General features: G+C 42.8%; 1 protein-coding gene and 1 pseudogene across 2 annotated transcripts in view; both read right to left on the minus strand.

The window, feature by feature from the left end:
* Positions 1–23,373, minus strand: part of LOC309702921 (uncharacterized protein) — a 153,336-nt gene that overhangs the window by 90,304 nt on the left and 39,659 nt on the right. The gene's annotated exons all lie outside the window — the stretch shown is intronic.
* LOC309702919 (NACHT, LRR and PYD domains-containing protein 12-like) overlaps positions 19,960–23,373 on the minus strand; it is a 184,289-nt pseudogene continuing 180,875 nt past the window's right edge. The window contains exons 13-14 of the transcript XR_014280846.1: positions 21,132–21,178; positions 19,960–20,983 (exon numbers count right to left, since the gene is read on the minus strand). The product of XR_014280846.1 is annotated as an NACHT, LRR and PYD domains-containing protein 12-like (transcript). The remainder of the gene's footprint in view (positions 20,984–21,131; positions 21,179–23,373) is intronic.

The raw sequence follows: 23,373 nt of genomic DNA on the forward strand, positions 1-23,373 counted from the left end.
TATGCTGCAATAGACGTAGGCTGCCGGGGATTCCCATGATGCATTGAGTTTTTCCTTTCCAGTCACCTTTCTCACTCACTATGTGTTAACAGACCTCTCTGCATTGAATCATATCTGTTATTAACCTCTGTCTCTCTTCCACAGCATGTCTTTATCCTGTCTTCCTTCTCTCACCCCAACCGGTCGCAGCAGATGGCCCCGCCCCTCCCTGAGCCTGGTTCTGCCGGAGGTTTCTTCCTGTTAAAAGGGAGTTTTTCCTTCCCACTGTTGCAAAAGTGCTTGCTCATAGGGGGTCATATGATTGTTGGGTTTTTCTCTGTATCTATGAAGCGCCTTGAGGCGACTTTTGTTGTGATTTGGCGCTATATAAATAAAATTGAATTGAAATTGAATAGACGAGCAGTAAATTTCTTCTGAACACTGACATGATGTTGTCATCTCAGCAGCAATAGCCCTGTCCATGTTTCTTTCTCTAAACAAACTCATCCACCTGACTCATTATGAGAGTTAGGGTCCTGTTGGAATAAGAATATTAATTCATATTTTTCTTTTTCCTCACTAGTCTGCATCTTGTTAGCGGACTCTGCCAAATCCCTTTGCCACCAAAACTTGGGCCTTCTGAATGTGGCAGCGCTCTGTTCTCTAAGACTGGCGGCACAGCGCGAGGATCTGTTGGAGTCTTCACCTACGATCTCTACGATACAGCTGCAGACAGAGCTGATAAGAAAATAGCCGTCCTGTTCTCGGTTCCTTTTGACTACGGCCTGTACTCTAACTGGTGCGCCGTCGGAGTCTTTGACGGGGAAACAAACAGTGATAGTGCTCTTTATCATAAGATGTATCGCACTCCTGAGAGAGGGTTTGTCAGAGGAAAAGCTGATGGCTATGATCTGACTCACACAGATTTTAATGTCACCATTAAATCCAGCATGACAAACTTCAGCGTTGCAACGCTGAAAGTTGAAGTACACAATAAAGTAATTGAATAAAAAATAAAGTAATTATGCAAATATGAGCTCTGATTGTTTTTGGGGCAGATCTTGAGGAAAGGCCTGATCACCCTTCATTAGTATTATTTTTACTTATCAGGATAAACAGATATAAACTTGAGTTAACCCAGGGTTTCCCCATCTTCCACAGAAAACGGTCCTTACAACACAACAGACATTAGGAATAGTGATGAAAAAGGAGTATAAAAGAAATACCAGTAAAATACAATCCTGTTGTAAAAAGCGATCAACGCTCAGTATGGCTGTTTATTTCACAGGTGTGGTTGGTTGAACAGGTATCGAGGTGTGTGTTTCATGTTTGTGGCAGTGGAACAGACTCATCAGCAGAGCAGAATCATTTTCTGATCACACGAACACATTTCACCCAGCAGATAATCAATATGTCACTGAAAGCACGCTTTAAAAGACATAACCTGCTCCTGACAGTTTGAGTTTATGTTCTCTCAGCTGCAGCTGTTTGCGATTGTGAACCAGCTCCGTAGGACAGAAAACTCAGGGTTAACCCTGAAGTAACCCGAATGAGCAAAATTCTCTGGAGTTAAAAGCTTTAGTTGTTTAAAAATAAAGTTTTAACATCGAATCATTAAAGATCAGCTGAGCAGGTAACACATGCTTGCGTGGATGGGATGTACTGAGTTGGATTATTGATGAAATCAGACTGAAACGCTCCACCAAGTGTTTTTTAGAAAATCATCATAACCTTTGAGGAAGGAAGATTTCAAGGATTTAATAATCTTTTGTTGGTTCTGTGGGTTCAGGTCACGTTTCGCCTGTCTCGTCGGGTGTGGTTTCTTCCAGCTGTGTTCCCCTCCTGTTTCCATTCCCTGATTACTCCCTGTGTATTTAAGCCCTGTGTTTTCCTGTGCTCCCTGTTGCATCGTACTCTGAGTGTGTTCGAGTTTAGTCCTGCATTTTGGGTCCTTTCTCCCTGACGAAATACTGATTTGATGTTTCCTGTGCATTAATTTCAACATGTGATTCTTTGTTTTCTGAGCCCTAAACCAATAAATAAATTAGACTTTACTTTAACTTGCCCCTGTGCTTTATTCACTGACATCTCATCTACTTTACTGATCTGGTTTCAGTTTGGGAAAAATGTGTGAGGTTATACACATTGTTGTACATGATTGCTACCACTTTGCCCTCCTGGTCAGCTGACAGTAACATTTATTTATTAGCAAATATGTTGATAAAATGGAAACCAGAGCTCATGTGTAAAAAGGGCCACGACGTCTCACATAAACTTCAGTTTTTGCAGGTTTGACCAAATCTCAGCAAGCAGGTCCAGTTGGTGACTTAAAGAAACTGAGGAAGACTGAAGGATGATTTCCTGAGAAAAACTACAAAACCATAGATATTCTCTTCATTCTGGGGCGTCTGTATCCAGTAAGGGTCCTAAGGTTCGACCCTTGCTAAGCGAGCCCGCCGCAGACATGAGCGAGACAGATAATGTTCCTCATAAATTAAAGGACACTTATCCTCAAAGCCATTAAGGGTTAACTGAAATATTCCATCGTATTCAAAAATTAATTAAAATCCTTCTTTAGTTGATGTTGTTATGGAAAATTTAACAATAACCTGCAACACAGTCAGTGAGCTTGATTTGTGGGTTTAATAAACACACTGCAATGTGGAGAGAGCATCCCAGTGAAACACCAGGACCATCTCTGTGGCCACCACCCTCACATCTTCTATACAGACACACAGACAAAGAACATCCACAGACTCTCACATGTTGGTATAGCCCCCCCTCTCACAGGGGGCTGTACCTCCTCCCTCACAGAGAGAATTATGACCTTGTTTTCTGCTTGGCCGTCACCTAAAGATTTACATCCCTGATAAGCAGGAGTCCCACTATCTGTTTAACGTCTCCCAATACAACGGCCTCACTGTGGTAACTTTCCACATGCATGTAAACTAGTGACAGGAGTGCTCTCACTATGGTAAAGTGAGAAAGTGATATTACTATAACTAATGTGATTAAATATGTGATTAATACATGAGAAAAGAAATCCGCCACCACATTCCACCCTTTGTGATACCACAATTAAGAATCACATAAAAACATGGAGATTTCTTTTCTAACTACTGAACATCAGCACAATTACATACTCAAAGAAATTCCATAATGTGCATCCTCCCTATAGTCAGAAGGAAAAAAACTAATTCACACTTTATGGTCATCTTCGCTCCATCTGAGTCTCCACCCTTTGTTTGAAGGATGGCAGATACCATAAAAGAAAACACAATATGAGATCATATACAAAATGAAACAGCCTCTGTTGTTCATCTGCAAAGAAAACTTTACCCTTAGTTACATCAAGCTGCTCTTTCATAAGAACCTGTTGTTTAGATATGTTGTTGTTTGCTTTGCCCTGTCCAGATGTTTGCCATCAAGGACAGTGACTATATCTGTACCTAAGTGAATACCACAAACCTAAACTAACTTCAAAGTTAGTGCTTCCCAAAGTCTGGGGTAAAACCCAGAAGTAGCCATGAATTTCCACACAGCCAACATATATCAAACACTTCTGAGCTACATTTACAACAGAGAGATCGATCTTTCCTCTCTATCAGTCAGTACATTGTGCTGTACTCGTTACTACTGTAGACCCATTTACACAGTGTAAACCCTCTCAAAGGCATTTACAATCATCTTTACTGTGCCCACAGCAGTGATTGGGGAAACCAAAACAACCACATTTAACTCTAGAAGAACAACCGCATTCTTTAGGTGCTTCCAGCATGTTTGAGACCTATCAAAATCAATCATTGAAATGTGATGAACCCAAAATCCTACTTTACAGTGTCAAACAACATGTCAAAGCTGAGTACACATGTCAAAATAACTCACAACTATTGTTACTATGTTTACTCAGACAATGAGGGCCTAATGCACGTACGCATCAGGAACTGACATGCTAGATAATCAGTCTACCTACCCTACAAAATGCACACAAGTTGCCGTAAAACGTGCATGCTATAATTACTCCAATCACTTCTACTCAGGCTCAGGACTCTAACAGAGTTTGTGATGTTCGGAGAGTTATGTGAATGCATATCATTTATAAAATGATTATTAACGTCACACCGACGACCTCCTTAACTTAAAAACAAACTAAGTTTTCCAGGGAAACTGATTGGTTGTTTAAGCAGGTGTTATCTGCATTCATTCGCTGATCCCTGACACAGAGTCTGCTCTGCAGTCGCTGAGTTGGAGCTTGGCACGAGTGTTTCCTAGTTCTCGCTGGGTCTCTGAAGACTTCTGATCAGCACCCAGTCTCAATCCCAGTCTGGAGATTCCACCCTTGGGATGATTTCTTCCAGCAATACTCTGGCTGCTGCCAGTGGCGTGTCTAGAAAATTTTTGTTGGGGCGGCCAGGTAGGGGCACAGATTTGGAGAAGGGTGGCAGATGTAATTGGCAGATAATGTTAAAAACAAATCTACCAACCGTTCACCATAATTCAATAATCCTATAAACCTAATAACTGAATGCACTTTTAACTCTTATTAGAATGAGATTTTAACCACTACGGTGCAAAGTTTTTAGATACTGCGTTGATAAAGTACAAGAGATACAATCAGTCAGTGTTTACTCAGCATTCAAGGACAGCAATATTTGCATAGTATTTTTACTGACATGTAGTGCACATATGTTTTGGGCAAAAACATTTTTGAATATTAAAATATGAACATTTTAAACATACAATTGACAAATTAGCCAATGTAAAACTTTATCTGCCTGTTAAAAAAAGAAGATAATCTTCTCACAACCTGGTGTTTGATTTTGAAACAGGAAAAAAGTGGAGAAACAACTGAAAAGACTAACATTTGAATAAAACCTGAAAGCAAGTAAATACTTTCTATGCTGCCTTATGGTAAACTGTGGTAATATTGATAAAGAACAACACTGGCTGATGATGAAATACAGTCAGCTGGCACGGTGACACTGCCAGTATTAACCTGCAGGGCTGGACTGGGACAGAAAATCGGGCATTTTGACTACAGACCGACCCACCAGGTATTAAAGCCATAAAGACTTTGAATGAAAATAAACTCCACCTAAACTTGGTTTATATCTGACCCAGAGAGACTGCAGCTCATAACTTCTTACCTGAAGTTCAGTTCACCTGACACTCGGACTGGTGGCTGCCTCGGGTCTCTGCTCCTCCTGCCTCCCCTTCCCTCATCCACCTGTTGCCTCTGTGGAAGCCCCGCCATAGCCACCACCAAACAACTGACTTATTTTTACACATCTGCCTGCATCTGGCCAATCCACCACCTCTCATTGTTCATGCCGTTACAAAAAAAATAAATAAAATAAGTCATCAGCACACCGGGCATTTGCCCGGTATGTCCGATGGCCTGTCCAGCTATCTTAACCTGTTAATCTTTCGCCTAAAAACTGTTTCCTGCGGTGCCTCTTTCGTGCTTGGCTCTCCTACCTTTGCTAACGTGATGCTCATAGTGCAGAAGCTGATGCTGCATTCACTTACCCTCGGATATCTGAGCTTCACTGTGAAACCATAATCGAACATTTGACATTTCATTGAATTTTATTGTTTTAGCTTCGGGGTGGCACCTGGGGTGGCCAGTCTGCTTGTGGGGGTGGCCTGTGCCCCCCCAGGCCACCCCGCTGGACACGCCACTGGCTGCTGCACCTGTATCTCCTTACTAGAAGGAAAAACTTCTAACCATTTGGAAAATATATCAACCATCATCAAACCACATTTTCCTTTCAGTTCAGTGAAGTTTACTTATAGATCATCAAAAGCTTATCTGAACATGGACTTACGCCCTGTAGAGGTTTAATACCTGCAATGAACTGTTATCCCACAAATCCCAGTAAAAAGCCATGGACAAAATCATCATGGAAAACATAGAAAGTATTGTTTCATGTTAAACCTGGAATTCCTCCTTTTGACACATGGTCCCTCCCATGAGTCAACTCATCAGAACTAGGAGAATAACAAAAGAAAAGGTTAATTAGATCATTTCTCAGACAACATCAGGGCTTCTCCTCCAGCCCTGTAACCCCGTGTTAGAGAATAAAATTAGTATTCACGTCATGTTAAGTTGGTCTAACTCTTTGCTCTGCCTGGAGTTTGCATCCACACCACAATTACATAGAAAGCAAAATGGGTGAGTAAATACAAACTTCACACTTGCAAACAGCTGTAGGGTCATAGGAGCAATAAGGCATCCCACACCACAGACACAAGTGTGCCATGTGCAGTTTATTTCCCCAGATAATTAAAAACACTATTGTTGCCATAATTTACCCAAATCATGAATCACCCCATGTGTTTAATCAAAACTATCGTAACCTTTTCTTAAGTAATGTCACTCACGTGCTTTCACACTATGAGCTCAACAGTGATATGATAATGAGCCCAACAGTAAGATGTTCTGTAGTCACTGCACAACCTGTTTCATTTCACTTATGTCTGTTTGTGTCTGTGCCGAATCCTCCACGAGCACTCTTAGAGAGAAACAAACATTAGGAAAACATATGAAGCACCCTGGAGGTTTTTCCTGGATCAACAGATTCCAGAGGTGCTGCAAAAAGATCATAAAGTTAACGCTCTGCTGTAAAAGAGGTAATACTGGTTTCAAACATGTTTGACACTGTATTCACATGTTCTCCAACATTTTCTCAACAACATAGTGTAATTGCATAACCAATGTATAACCTGTAATCACAGTTGCCTTCACACATAAACCCAGTAATCCTGTGAGAAAAAACATTAACCAGTTGTGTGTCCTGCTATAAATCACATGATCAGATCACATGATGAACTCTCTGCTGTAGAAAAGAGAATGTAAATGTTAGTGCCACGCAGGTGTATACACACTTTCTCACAGTGACCTCTGCATTTGGCAATACTAGGTCATAATAACACTCCGCTGGTAAATTCACAGACACAGAAAGTGGCATTTAAAAGGTTAAATGAGCACGCAACCTGGGATGTTGCTGTCATCTTTCCACTCCTTTAAAAACAGAGAAACACACATAGATGCATCCACCCTGTCGTCATGTGGAGGTGCAACCTCACTACTTTTAGCATTTATCCACCTCAATCAAATCTATGGTCAGAGCTTTGTGACTTCCTGCACATGGCGGGCCCAATTCATGCATTCGTCTGTGTTTTGATTAAAATTTTGTTTCCTCATGAAGTCAGCAGTGGCTGGGTGAAAGCCGTTCATCAGAGCATGGCTTAACTGCTGCTGATGTGGGCTGGCCTTCTCTGCACGCTCTTCAAGGCCGCTATGTTTTCTGCCAACTTCTAACATTTGACATTTTCCAACAATACAGTGTGTTACCATAAGCAACAAGCATCCAGTAAAAACAGTTTCTTTCACACAAAATCAGTAAAACAGAAAAGTAGCAGCTTAAGGGTTAAGTCTGCCCACACTCATGTAAACATGAAGTCTGTCCTCTTCTGGTCTCTGTCATCCTCCTGCTTCTGCAAAAACAAGCAAACAAACACACACACATCCACCCTTTTCACTGTTTGGGTGGATTAGGCATTAGAAGTGACTAATTCTAAAATAGTTACTGTCGTCTCAATTTCAAGTCAGTCACATTTAGTCCACATCATCAGTCCAGCCACAGTCCAATCACATGCATTCATCTAGTCACATGCATTCATAACGATCATTGCTGATAGTGGAAAACCGTGCACAGATTAAGTATCCACTGACAACAATATTTCGTCATTCCAAAAACAAAAACAATTCTTCTTGCTTTGAAATGGATTGAATCACTACAATCCTTTTAAACACAGGATTTACCATCTAATATGGTCAACGTCCTGCCCATACGGAAAAGAAATAGTAAAAACTTATATGTGATTACTCATGAAAGTGGCCACTTTCTCATTACTTTCATACATTGTTTTAGGAAGTATCCAAAACATACAAGTTTCATTATATAATTTTTTAAGGGATCTTATATCTGTTTTCACTCTTGTATGCTTTTCATACAAGTTTCACAAGACAGATACAAACTTTATAAGATTGATATATATCTTCTCCATGTGGGCAGGTAGGTGAATTTTCTCAGAATCCAATTGTAATCTAGAGAAACTCACCTTATATTTGCTCTCAATTAAAGTATTTTATAGCGCTTTTGCCCCCCATCTTGCAGGCCTGCTTTTAAATCATCAACACACAAAATATCACCCCCAGAGGGGCGATACCTGGCAGGTTTTTTCCTAAGTGCACTGTTACAAAAAAACCAAACAAAAAAACATATTAGGCCCGGTTCAGGACATGTCTAAGTGTAAAAAAACCCCAGTCTTTCTCTTAGAAAAAAGAAAAACAACCTAAACCTAACTGGCAGAATCAGCCCGGTACTAAAACAAAAACCCCAAAATCTACCAGAAAAAGGAAAAGTTTTGCCTTCAGGTGAAATAACAGGCTGTAGGGGTTGGAACCTGCCATGCAGTCACTGCTTCTGGCTTTAATTAACAACTGATGCTTACATGGTCTGAAATCAGGCTTAAGAGTCTTTTTGTTTTGTTCATTTTCCCCACATCGTATTTACTGGTTGCCCACAAGTGCTCCAGAATATCACACAGTTCTGGAAAGTCTGGGGCCAACTGACCTAGTTCCACCTGCTAAACACACACTTTCTTTATGAGCAGCTGCACAGTTCAAACATCACTAATGTTCACCATTAAAAGCTTCCTAACACTTCATATCAATGTTTTATCACTGGAATGTGAATTTTCTTCCCCAAACACAAAACGTGTAACATGCTGTCAGGTATTTCACAAAACAAGTTTGGTCTCATGTAATCAGAGTGTATATCTGGGTGAAGCTTCAGCCACACATCAGAAACAGGAAACTCAACCCTCTGCTACATCTTATTCACTTCTTTTATAATCCAGTCATCCTTCCCTAGTAACAATCAGCTAATTTGCATATCAGCTATTAACCCACTAAGCTGACAGGACAACAGAGATGCGTGTTCAACATGTTATGACAAAAGAGAATTTACTTCTTACAGTAAATTACTTGTGCTGCACCAATCAAGCAGAAAGTATTTGACAATTTACTATATCAACAACTAAACTTATTGTCTGATCACTGGTTGGTCAAACCAGATTTTTCCCACAAAAGTTAAACTGTTGTCCTGTAACCCAGAGAGTTAACTGTCAGCAGTGGATACACTCAGCGTTTGATAACAAGTGTCTGTGAAATTTGCACAATTTTAACACTGACGACAGATAACAAGCTGATCTTCACTGCATGTGTGTGTGTTAGTAGGCAGGTTCAATGCATGTGTGTGTGTTAGTAGGCAGGTTCAATGCATGTGTGTGTGTTAGTAGGCAGGTTCAATGCATGTGTGTGTGTTAGTAGGCAGGTTCAATGCATGTGTGTGTGTTAGTAGGCAGGTTCACTGCATGTGTGTGTGTTAGTAGGCAGGTTCAATGCATGTGTGTGTGTTAGTAGGCAGGTTCAATGCATGTGTGTGTGTTAGTAGGCAGGTTCAATGCATGTGTGTGTGTTAGTAGGCAGGTTCACTGCATGTGTGTGTGTTAGTAGGCAGGTTCACTGTATGTGTGTGTGTTAGTAGGTAGGTTCAATGCATGTGTGTGTGTTAGTAGGCAGGTTCACTGCATGTGTGTGTGTTAGTAGGTAGGTTCAATGCATGTGTGTGTGTTAGTAGGTAGGTTCAATGCATGTGTGTGTGTTAGTAGGCAGGTTCACTGCATGTGTGTGTGTTAGTAGGTAGGTTCAATGCATGTGTGTGTGTTAGTAGGCAGGTTCACTGTATGTGTGTGTGTTAGTAGGTAGGTTCAATGCATGTGTGTGTGTTAGTAGGCAGGTTCACTGCATGTGTGTGTGTTAGTAGGTAGGTTCAATGCATGTGTGTGTGTTAGTAGGCAGGTTCACTGCATGTGTGTGTGTTAGTAGGCAGGTTCACTGCATGTGTGTGTGTTAGTAGGTAGGTTCAATGCATGTGTGTGTGTTAGTAGGCAGGTTCACTGCATGTGTGTGTGTTAGTAGGCAGGTTCAATGCATGTGTGTGTGTTAGTAGGCAGGTTCAATGCATGTGTGTGTGTTAGTAGGCAGGTTCAATGCATGTGTGTGTGTTAGTAGGCAGGTTCAATGCATGTGTGTGTGTTAGTAGGCAGGTTCAATGCATGTGTGTGTGTTAGTAGGCAGGTTCAATGCATGTGTGTGTGTTAGTAGGCAGGTTTAATGGCTGTGTGTGCAGTGGAGCTGCAGGTTCAGCAGGGCTTTGTCCTCAAAGCTGCCTTTCCTTCACATTTCTCTGTTTATGTGTGTTTGTGTGTGTTCTAGTTTTACCTTTGTTGCGATCCTACAGACTCAACCTCCACAAGACAGCCGGCCACAGTTTTCCAACCCAACGTTCATGTGTTCTCACATTAACAGCAACAGACCTCCATGCTCTCTTCTCCCCACTTCTCACAGCTTCTGTCTCTCCTGCATCGGCAGCAGTTCACGGTGGTGGCGTGTCAGAGGCCCAGTGGGCCGTTCTTCTTCAGCTTTGCCTTTTGTCTTTCACTCTTTTCAGTCTCTGCCATTTCAGTTCCCAGTATAGCAAATGTGAAACTCAGACAGTCTTCTCAAGTCCATTCACACACATTGATGTTGCTGGTGAACCTCCCAGCTTGTGATTGGGAGCGCATGCTTCCATCCACTATGGCATGTGTACATGCTGCTGAACCCTGTAAGGTTTAGGGCAGTGTTGCTGTGTGTTCACATTGTTGAGTCTTGAAGTTGATGCAGTTGCTCTCGAACTGCATTTTCTCTTCAGGGAGAGATTGATTGCCCTCGAAGCTTGTTCTTCATCGTGAGGTGTACATGGAGTGAAGCTGTGTAATATTCAGCCAAAGCACAAACTGCATGATGTCACTGTAACCACCACAGAGACAGGAAGTGTTTTTATGACTGAAACACTGAAATGATGCTAACGGCTGTCGTTAGGCTCACTGACAGCAGTGCTGATGTGTTCATGTCCAACACTGGCTCAGGTCAGACTCCTTCATCCTTCTCCAGCGTGAGGCCGCCCTCAGACCCACAGGAGCTCTGACCTTTGACCTCCTGACCCTATCCACTTCAGTCTCTTTGCAATGCAAATCCATCCAAACTGTAGCAGAACAAAAGAAGCTGGAAGCTGTTCTCTGAATGATGTTCATCTACGGTTGCCAACTCCCTGAAAAATAAATAAGGGACACCTCACGGCCAGGGCTGGACGACCCGCAAAAATTCATAACGTGAGAATGAATTTTACACACTCAGCACCTGTTATCTCGATCTCTACCCCATCCCGGCCCGTTATCTTGGATACTTTCTCTCCTGTTTCACTACCTGAGCTGGTAAAATTAGTGAATTCAGTGAAAGCATCCTCCTGTTTACTTGACATTATACCTGCATCATTATTCAGAAATGTCTTCCAGTCTATTGGCCCATGTGTGCTCACTTTAATCAACTCTTCACTGGCGTCTGGTATAGTTCCAGTTTATTTTAAAAACGCTGCTATTCTCCCACTTTTAAAACAACCTCAGCTTGACCCCTCTCTTTGGAGCAGCTACAGACCTATCTCTAAGTTACCGTTAATTACTAAGCTTCTAGAAAAGGTTGTGGCTCAGCAACTTATGGCAGCTCTACATAAACATGGTTTCAGTCCGGTTTTCGTCGATTTCACTCCACGGAGACAGCCCTTCTTAGGGTCTCAAGCAATATCTTGATGAATAATGATGCAGGTAAATGCTCTGTTCTACTCATGTTGGACCTCACATCAGCTTTCGACACAGCTGACCATCACATCCTCATTGAAAGGCTGAAAAATTGGGTGGGTGTATCTGGAACTGCCTTAGAGTGGTTCTCCTCTTATCTCCATCACCGATCCTTTTCTGTGGCAGTCTCCGATTTTAGGTCATCCTCTACCTCCCTTACTTATGGTGTCCCTCAAGGGTCAGTTTTGGGGCCTTTATTGTTTTTAATTTATCTTCTCCGCCTCCAGCATATAATGGGCTCTTTTGAGGACATTTCTTATCACTGTTATGCTGATGATATTCACTTGTACGTTTCTTTTTTATTTTATTTTATTTATTTTTTGTCCCGTTTGGATCTATAGCCATCAGAATTGTTGTCTTAAGGCCAAGAAAGATGCCAAGCGGATTTATTTTACCAAGTGGATCATCATGGCCTTGCCATATTGGTCCATTTGATTGACCTTTATTATAATTATGAATTTATTTTATTTTCAGTTGCTACAAACGGGACAGACATGACTGGGGGATAGGACAGGGAGAAAGAATGAAAGAAAGAGAGGGAGAGAAAGAAAACCAAAGGGGAGAAGAGACGGTGAGAAGGAGGGGAAGAAAGAAAAAAAAACAAAACACCTGGATCACCTGTATGGAGAAAAAAAACAGAAGAGAAAGCAAACAACAAAGAGCAACATAATAAAAACGGCACCATCACAATAAACTAGCTAGCAGTAGATATCAGTAGATACTAAATATTAAACGCTATTGTGCAGCACGCAAGATAGACAGCGCACAGTGTGCTTTGAGGCAGCAGCCAAGAAAGGTGTAGTCCGTGTCTGTGAACACTCGTGTGAACACCTGTGTGCATACCTGTGTGCATCAGCATGCTTGCATTCCAAAGGTTTCTCCATGTAACGATCTGCTAGGGAGTGTGGGGGGGCCACAGCCCCGTCCACCAGGGTATGAAGCAGGTATGGAGGAGATCCAGGCCCCAGATATCCAGAGGCCCCAGAGTACAAGGACCTGAGGAGGACCACCAAAGGGGGGGAACCATGCCACCCTCCTGGGAAGAGCTGAGTAGAGCTCCAAACGAGAGGTCACCCCGCAGCTACGGAGCAGAGGCCAGAGGGGGTTGCAGTGGCGTGCCCGCGGGCTCTGCCGGCAGCCAGCTGTGCCAGAGAGGACCGAGCTTCAGGCCCAGAGGCCAGAGGCCTGAGGGCATCCCACCCCCCGGAAGGAGCCCAGCCGGGCCACAGGCGCCAGGCCCCGCCAATCGGCCACCAGGAGTGAGCCGGTACATACATGAGCGCCCAGCCCCAGACGACAAGGACCACCAACACACCAACGTCTGAGGGCATCAACCACCGGCAGGGAGTGTGGTGAGGGGAGATAGGCCTCCGTACTTTGGAGGGCCTGAGATGTTCCCAGAGAGGTCGAGTCTAAGACCCAACCTGACATATAGACACAGACGAACAGGCACACGAGGACACAGACGTGCATTCCCACCCCATATGCACAACCAAATACTCGGCACTCACCCAACGTGTAGACAGACACAAATAGACACTGCACAGACAGTCGCACTCCCCAAACACAGTTGTACGTTTCTTTTAAGCCCCAGGATTTATCTAAGCTTCAGCGTCTGAAGGATTGCTTAGATTCGATCAAACGTTGGATGGCTGCAAATTTCCTCCAACTCAGCGAGGGGAAACCCGAAGTCCTCGTATGCGCCCCTGATAGGTTTCTATCGCAGATAGTGAAAGCCCTCGGTCCTCTCTCACTCTATGTTAAATCCTCTATCAGGAATTTAGGTGTCACCTTTGACTCGAGTCTCACATTGGATGGGCACGTGAAATCTCTGGTTCGGTCTTGTTTTTATCATTTAAGAAATGTGGTTAAGCTAAGCCCGATTTTATCTCGCTCTGAACTGGAGATTGCTATACATGCATTTATTTCGTCACGCTTGGATTATTGTAATTTGCTGTTTATGTTCAAGGTTCTTTATTTGTCACATGCATAGTTATACAAGTATAACACACAGTGAAATGTAGCCTGACACGCTCCTCGACATGTGCAAAAATGGGGGGGGGGGGGGGGGGTACACCTTGGTTTAGTGTCTGGAAGAGTCCTGTCTCAGTCAGTTATAGATGATGTGAGAGGGCGGGTGTGTGTGTTTAGGGCACGGATGGCTTGGGGATAGAAGCTCCTCTTGAGTCTCTCTGTCCTTGCCCGGATGATGCTGAACCTTCTACCAGATTGCAGGAGTTGGAACAGTTTGTTGCCAGGATGGGACGGGTCCTTCAGTATCTGCTCTAGTCCGGCATCTCCTGGTGTCTCCTGGTGTGTCTAAGCAAAGGTTCTCTGGATCGTCTGCAGGTTGTGCAAAACGCTGCAGCTAGGCTTTTGACAAAATCCTGCAAGTACTCACATGTGACACCGTTGTTATCTCAGTTACACTGGCTTCCTGTTAAATTTAGAGTCAATTTTAAGATCCTGGTCTTGACCTACAGAGCTGTGCACGGACTGGCACCAGCCTACATCTTTGATCTGCTACAGCCCGATGTCCCCAGCAGGTCTTTGAGGTCATCTGATCAGGGCTTACTTGCTTTAAAAAATACTAAGAGGAGGACTAAGGGTGGTAGAGCTTTTGCCACTGTGGCCCCCAGACTGTGGAACTCTCTCCCCCAAACATTAAGAACTGTGGACTCAGTCGCTGTTTATAAAAAACAACTCAAAACTCACCTTTTTTAAAACTGCTTTGGTTAATTTTTTGCCTGTTTTATTTTCTCTTTTTAAATCTTTTTATGACTTGTAATCTTATGTGCAGCACTTTGTGATTCTGTCTTGAAAGGTGCTATAGAAATACAAATGTATTTATTTATTTATTTATCTGTCGGTGCTGAAGCTGACGTCACTGATCACATGACTCTGAGGGATGTTTCCAGCACCTCGCTGAATCTGAGCCATGAAGATTCAAAGCAGGTCTGAGGCTGTGTTAGCAAGCTGTACCTAATAAAGTGGCAGCAAGGACTCAGTCAGTAATGACCAGAGCCAGCAGGGGGCAGCACAGAGAGGCGCTGTCAGAGGAGCAGGCTGACAGCAGACTGGTCATATTCCATCATCTATACTGAAATAATAAACAGGCACACAGCCAGAGGTTCAGCTTTGCTGCAGGGTCTCTTTGTTCTTCACATGCGTGTCGGGCCGAGTGTAAATCCTGAGGCTGAGCGGCCTTTGTACACACACACTTCTAAGCAGGGCAAAGCTGTCAGCACAAACAAGAAGTGAGGAGAAATCCAGGCAGCCGGCCTGTGTCTGTCCAACCGGTCAGAGAGCTCTTTACATGCAGCAGGATTTTTAAAGTAAAGTTGCAAATCCATCTGCTAATCCAAATGTTAATCCCTGAGCTAATCTGTGATCAACAGTGAAGGGATTGAAATGAGGAGTGGAATCACCATTTTAAAAATCATTTTTTTAACATGGAATTCAAAAATGAATTTACAAATTTATTCTGCAATTCATGATTTAAGCACAGAATTCTTTATTTCGATGCGCCTGGTTCTTGTGGTCCCCCATAAAGTCATATATACAATATGTCTGTGAAGGTTCTCAGTCATCCAGGTCATCGTAGTCAATTTGTATTTTATTTGATGTATTGACATAAAAGACAGAAGAAAAAGGCCATGTATAGCAGGACTACTCAATTACACACTGAGGTGGGCCAGATTTTCTAACCAAAACAACATTTCCCTGGCTCAGACATTATGCAAAATAAATATTTGTCAGTCTAAACCATGATGGGGAGGAGACGGGGAGAACCTCTCTTCCCTGAGTACAGCTACAAAACCCACTTTCTGAAACAGACCCTGCTCACCATTCAATTCAATTCTGAGCTAACAAGTTGCACGTTATTGTTGGATGCGCTCGTAGGACCGGATTTAAAATAGCATGACAAACATATCATACATGTTAAAGCCAAACAGTGTCATCAACGTAGCCGGAGAACATCTGCTAATAAGATGAAGTTAGCTAAGTCGCTATCTCATCGTAGCAAAAAAAGGCAGCACCTACCGTTCTTTATGCAACTTCAAATGTCGGACCAAGTAGGAAGTTGTTCCATCTCCGTCTGTGATTCTCTTCTTGCATGTTTTGTATGTTGCATTTTGTTTTTTGTTGACTACTTCGTAGTTTATGTACCTGAAAGAAATTACTCTTGGGAGCATTTTTGGCTCGAGCGTTTTTTTAAATCTGGTTAATTTGATTGGCTGTGCTACAGCTCACGCTCACATACGTACGGAGTGTGGTAAGAATGAATGAAGAGAACTAATGGTCCGCACTTTTTATATGATATGTATGTTAAATTTTAGATTTGGGTAAAATATCAAGTCTTTTCAAGTAAACAGGTTCAAGTCAAGTCACAAGTCTTACAACATTTTTTCAAGTCAAGTCTAAAGTCATAAAATGAATGACTCGAGTCCAAGTCATGTGACTCGAGTCCAAGTCACATGACTCGAGTCCAAGTCATGTGACTCGAGTCCACACCTCTGGTGTCTAGTGTAGTGTCGTGCAGGTCGTGTATGCCCGTGGGAGTTGTGTTGATGGCTGCCTCTGCTGTTTCCCTGCAGGAGGAGCAGAACAGGACAGCATGCACAGGAAACACGGGAGCGGAGAGCACAGACGTTTGAGTGAGACACGGGAGTCCAGGGAGCTACGGGGATTTATTGTGTACTGGTTATTTACCTCACTGTAAATAAACGCACTGTCTTCATCACAGAGCATTTGGCTCCTCCTTCCTCGCATCCCCACGGTTGGCCATCATCAACCGTGACAAAAACAGTAAATGAGAGCAGGTAAACAGATTCCACACAAAGACGTGGACACAGAGCGCCGACAGGACGCAGTGAGATGGCAGGCAGCAGCAAACAGGTCGTCAGAGGCCGATGAGATGAATAAGTTTAACATTGTCTACAATATTGCCAAAGAGTGCCAAAGCACTTTAAGCACAAGCAGTCTTTCAGTAACTAGTAGCCTGGTCGTTGGGTTTTTCTCTGTATGGTTTATTGTAGGGTCGACTGTACGATATAAAGCGCCTTGAGTCGACTGTTGTTGTGATTTGGTGCTGTGTAAATAAAGCTGTGCTTGTGTCTTTGGGTTACCCTCCACTCTGTTCTCAGGGCTTCTGTATCTACTGTCTGTGTTTGCTTCATCAAACACTTCTCACAAGATTATCAAGCAACAAAAGACACAAAAATCCCAAATCTGCTGCAGATGTTGAAGTGTGTTCTCCATATCAGAGACATCTGCTGAACATGTCGTCATGTTAGAGGCTGCAACAAACATGGAAGAAGCACTGATTCGCTTCACTAACCAGGCTCAGCAAGGTCGGCTGCAGGGGAGAGGACTTTCTGCAACCAGTAACTGATGAAGATAATGCATTACTTTTAAGAACAGTATGAAAGTATGTGTGTGATACATTACTGTGTTTGAGTGACAACCCTGACATTGTATGTCAGCACGTGAACTTTACTCGGACTCAGTCTGAGAGTCAGACGACTTTTCTGTTTTTGCAGTGAATGCAAGAAGGTTTGACCTGAAGGAGCTGAATCCAGTCTGAAGTGGGACAGACATCAGTTTGTACACAGACAGAAACAAATGTGCAGTTAGATGAAGGAAAAGTTGTTGGTGGAGCTTTTCCTTCGTGTGCTTTCAGAGTTGTGTCAGGGTGACACGTGTCAGCTCCATGGACACACAGGACTGATCTGTTCATCATTTGAATCCAGAGGGATCACAACTACAGAACAACATGGTAAAGATCAGCACGTCACTATATTGAACTAAACATGGCAGGATTCATGAACAGACGTCAAACAGTAACACACATGCTTCTACACACAGACCTGGCAGAGGCAGGAAGCAAAGATTCAAAGTCTTTGGAAAGAAAACTGGTGAAAGATGTGTCTAAAGAGGCCGAACAGCTGCAGAGACACGAGTGAAGGACTTGGCTGAGTCAGGAAAGACGTCCCTGTAACCCAGGACAGAACGGACTGAGAGGTCTCAGATCAATTTGTGCATCAGTTCCAGCTTAGAGCCAGACTGATCATGTGACCCTGGTAGTTTCTGTTTCCAAAGTCAAATGATGTCAGCATCCAAACTAAAAGCAGGATGTTTGGAAAGGATGTGTGAGAAGTTCCTGCTCTGTTTAACAGCAACTGGAAATGTTTGAGGGCTGAAAAGCAGATTTTGATTGTGAAGCTAATAACTAATGAAAGCTAATCATGTTTCCTAAAGTTCAGGTCATAATGAGCTGTTTTCAGTCAGAAATCACAAATGAAACACTGACAAACACATGAAACATGTTGAGTCTCTTTCTGTTGGCAGGTTCTGGTCTGCAGGTAAAGGCAGCCTGTACAGGAACATCAGGTCCAGTCTGTGAACATCTGGAGGGACTGGACTGTGTTTCCTCTGTAGGACACAGCTGTGAGAGAGCCCAGAGACACAGCAGCTGTGAACCCGGACAGGACATCAGCAAACATGTTAGCTTTCTGTTTCTGAATGAAGCTGATCACATTTACTGTTTGTTGCATTCAAACAGCAACACACACATGAAGAAACAGCAGCATTTAACTGCATCATGTAGAAATGTCCACTGTGACCATTCAGGCTCATCTTCACCTCCACTTCCTGCAGCTTGATGCTTTTGATCCACAGTAAAGGTGCAAAGTGTCTCATGTAGAAACACAAATGTACATGAACACAACTACAAACAGGATTATCTGACACCTGTTTATTATTCATTAGAATTAGATTGATGACTATGATGACTCACTGCATCAGTGAGGGCAGATGTGATGGCTGATGGGCCGGGTGGCCCCCCAGGTTTGTGTGCACTGAGCAGCTCGGGGTAAAACAGAGCCATGTTTGGACGCAGTGTGAGAGACATCACAGACAAACACTGATCTATCAGCAGGTCCTGATTGAGTCTTTGTGTTGCTGTTTGCAACCAGAGCAGCAGTGATGGGATGTTCCACACTGTGCTGAGCTCCTGAAGCACTCGTGCACCTGAAGCACGTCTGACCCTGAACACTCTGGCACCCCGGGCCCAGATTCAGGTGTGAACCTGTTACATGGAGGTGAACTCCAGCACCTCCATGTAACAGGTTACATGTAACGCGTTACTGCCCATCTCTGGTCATGAGTACTCAGGGTTTCACAGCAGCTCTGGATGCTGACCAGGACTCCAACCTCATGTTTCACCTCTCTGAGCTTCTGATGTCTGTGAACACTCGTGTTTCTTCTCTGGGCTCATCTGGACAAAAACACCATGCTGCTGTGGTGCACCCCACCCTCACTCTACACCTGAGCCACAGACCACACCCTCCACCTCAATATACACCACAGTTTTCTCTGCTGTGGAAATGAGATCAGGAGGAAATCATCATTATTATTATTTAATAAACGCTCACATTAATGTGGGCTTATTTGTTTCATATTAGAAACATTAGTTGAGTGTTTTTAGTGTAAAATGGTGAAAGTCCCTCTTTTTGCTCCTCCCCTCACCTGTGGATGGGCGGTGCTGTTACCGTGGTGACAGCTTGGATGTGTTTCAGTCCTGCCTGGTTATCACTGCAGGAATCTTTCACATTTATTACAGGTAATAACTCTGATTTTTCTGTGTATTATGAACCAAATGTATCCTGATACTCACGGAGATGGATGAGCAGAGGTCACATGATGAAAGAACAAACATGGAGTCTTTGATTGATTTAGATATTTATTGATGAATGCAAACAAACCTGACACTGAACCATCGTCCAGCAGAACAAACCTGATCACATGACCTGCTGACCCAAACAGTGCAAAGCTCCATGGCAACAACAACAAACAGCCTCACATATGTTAACAGAGGCTGTTAGAAGCACAGAGTCTTTACAGTCTTTCTCCTGTTTGGACACAGATCTCTGCACATCTTCATCACAGTTCCTCACAGACGTGCAGAGTGTGTGGATATCAAAGCTACGTTTCCACTATGTTTGTAGTCTGTACTGGGACTCATGGAGCATCTCTATGAGCACTCAGTGCGTCCCAGTTTAACCAGCAGCCTTCACACCACACATCACACAGACATGGAAACTTCAAACCTCAGACTGAAGACACCATCAGAAATAAACAGATTGTGATGAAGATGAAGAACTATTTGCTGTGGTTTCTTCTGTTCCTGTCAGAAATAAGAGTCTGGCAGCACTTTGCTCTCCTTCCACATGTTTAAGGAGGAAGTGAAGAAGAGCGAGTGAGTCGTCTTCCTCTGTGGGCCCAACATCAGGCAGCAGCCACGTATTTTTAAAAACCCAGCACACTGCTTCAGAAACACTGAGTCAGGTGACCAGAGTCATGTGATCAGTGAGGTCTTCACTCAGGACGTCACTGCTTCAGGACCTGATTCAGAGGTTTATAAGGACGTGGATCATTGGTGCTGATGTTGTGTGAGAGCTGGTGAAAGGACTGAAAGGACTGAAGAGGAAGAAGTTTACAAGGAATCATTTAGAAGAGTTTCAAACATCAACTGATTGAATCCATGAATCTGAAAACGTGTTTGTGAGTGAAAGAGACAGACATGTACAGACTGAACTATCTGTTCAACAGTCAGAGTGTTTCTGTAACAGGAGACACTCTTTACACTCCACTCAGCACAGGGACACTGAGGAACCAGACCAGAACCTAAACCCAGGATAAAGAGTTTGAGTGAATGTGGTGTTGAAGGTGTGGAGGTGGATCAGAGTGTCAGAGGAGACTCTGTAGAAGGACAGAGTGCCAGCAGGACAGTCCACATACACTGCTGCTCTGTTAGAGACAGAGGAGGAGGAGGAGGAGGAGGAGGAGGAGATGAATGTTTGTATCTTATTGTGGCTGACAGACTGAGGACCATCATCAGAGCACTCCAGACTCCAGGACTGATCATTGTATCCAAACTCACAGTCACCACTGCGTCCTTTCCTTCTGATGCTTCTGTAACTCACTGATATACAAACGTTTCCTCTCCACTCGACCTCCCAGTAACAGCGACCAGTCAGACCATTTCTACACAGCAGCTGAGGATAAACATCAAATCTGTCTGGATGATCAGGATATGACTGAACCTCCTCCACACATGTCACCTTCCTGTTGTTGTCAGACAGTTGGAGCTTTGTGTGCACTGTGTTTGTGTCGATTGTGAGTTGACAGGAATCTGATGGAGAGAACAAACACAATCCAGCTGCAGTTATTGATCCATCATCTGTTCATTGATTGACACTTTGATGATGACTCCTGACATGATGAAGATGGTTGAATGTGTGCTGCTTTGTTTTCATGAATCCCATTAAAAACACACTTACACTTCCTCAGACCTGGTCTCAACCATCGGACTCCAGCAGGCTCCACCCTGAAAGGAGGAGGGGGGTCAGAGCAGCACAGTCAGCATGCACACATGGACATTACATGGCTCTCACACACACACTGTTACACACTGAGCTCAAAGCTCGGCTCCACTGTTTTATTCAAAGAAATCTACATTTATTTATCAGCACATTTAAAAACAGCTTGAGCCAAAGTGCTGCACAGAGTAGAGAGAAAATAGGAAACATACACAGTAATGACTATAAAGACTGGTCAGGATTGAAAGCTACAGAGTACAAATGTGTTTCCAACCGGCTTTTAAAAATGTCCAGTGTTGGTGACGACCTGATGTGAAGGGCGACTGTTCCAGAGTTTGGCTGCAGCCATCGATAAAGCTCACCTCTGTTTTTACGTCTAGTTCTGGTCAGAAGCTGCTTATCTGCAGACCTGAGGGCTCCACTTGGATTCTTTTGTTAAAGAGAGATAAGATGGAGCCAATCCATTCACAGATTTAAAGACAACCAGATCTGGAAGTGGATTCTACCACGTACTGGTAACCAGTGGAAAAAGCTGGTGATGGGTCGTCTAGCACAGACCCCCCGCTGGAACCAGACAATTGATGAGGGAGAGAACTGTGACAGCGCCGTTCCTTCACTTGACCTCAGTCGCTCTCGTCTGCTCCCTCGTAACACTGCTCTTTATTGAGCTTACATGAATATGCACAAGTTCATTATGACGTCTTACACAGGTATGAACAAAGAGTACCAGTCTGTGCATAGTGTAGGTGTGTGTTCCAGATGTGACCCTGTGACCCCAAAGCTGGTGCTAAGAGTCCAGCGGTCCCCCTAACAAAGGCCTCTTATACTTATCCAGACACAGAGTAGGTGTCCTCCTATACCATAAATCAGTAAGAGAGGGTACGACCTCTCTCATGACCCCAAGTTGTGTGTGCATGCCAGAGCACTCTGGAAGGCACACACAGTCTTTACAGACTACTAAGGATCAAACCTCTATCATTATGCAATCGATTATAAAACTCTAAGCATATATGAGTAAATATTTCTAAGCATAAATGACAATCAACACTATAAACCTTACAGCTGGTTTTAATAACAGAATTTATTTGTTTCTCAAATGAGAAAGAGCTATCGAGAAACACTCCTAAATCTTTAGTTCTGAACTTTTCCAGTGGGCCAAGGTCAACATTATCTGCTAATGCTAAATAGACTGTCATTATTAACTAATGCTAATTTGACGTGAATTAGCATTATCCACTAATGTTAACATTTACTTTTTAACAATGTGAGGAGTTAATGCTAAGTATGCTGCCATTAGTGGCTAATTCTAATTAGTGGTGAATAATTATTACCAGCTAATGCTAATATCGTTTTCCCTTCCCTTTTAACAATGTTTACAGCTAGTTCTAGGTTGGCTGATGTTAGCTGCTAATGCTAATTTGATGTGAGTTAGCGTTATATTAGTGAGGAATTAATGCTAAGTAGACTGCCATTAGTGGCTAATGCTAATTTTAGATGAATAGGAATTGGCAGCTAATCCTAATACCATATTTTCTTGCTTTATAACAATGTGACCAGCTAATGCTAAGTAGGTTGCCGTAATGAGCTAATACTACTTTGAGGTGTATTAGCATTATCCGCTTATGCTAACAATGTTTTTTCTTACTCTTTAACAATACGAGTAACTAATGTGAACACTTTTTTTATTCAAATTTGAGTTTTCCCCTGCGATTTGAAGAGTTAATGCTAAATAGGATGCCATTAGTGGCTAGTTCTAATTTAAGATGAAAAAGCATTAGAAGCTAATGCTAATACCGTATTTTCTTGCTTTAAATCAATATCAGTAGTTAATGCTAGGTACGTAGCCATAATTAGCTAATGCTAATTTAGGTGAATAAGCATTATCCACTAATGCTAACAATGTTTTTGCCAACTCTTTTCCCTTGAATTAAAACAATATGAGCAGTTTATGCTAAGAAGGCGGCCATTATTAGGTAATGCTAATTTGATGTTTGTTAGCATTATCCGCTACTGCTAGCAATGTTTTGTCTTACTTCTTATTACTTTTTAACAATATCAGCAGCTAATGCTAACACTACTTTTATTTCAGTTAAGCCAATTTAGCATTACTTAACTTAATTTAGCATTAAGAAGTTTATGCTAAATAGGCTACTATTAGTGGCTAATGCTAATTTTAGATAAATATGCAACTAATGCTAATACC

Source organism: Aulonocara stuartgranti, assembly GCF_965226115.1.
Source record: "Aulonocara stuartgranti genome assembly, chromosome: 3".
NCBI lineage: Eukaryota > Metazoa > Chordata > Actinopteri > Cichliformes > Cichlidae > Aulonocara > Aulonocara stuartgranti.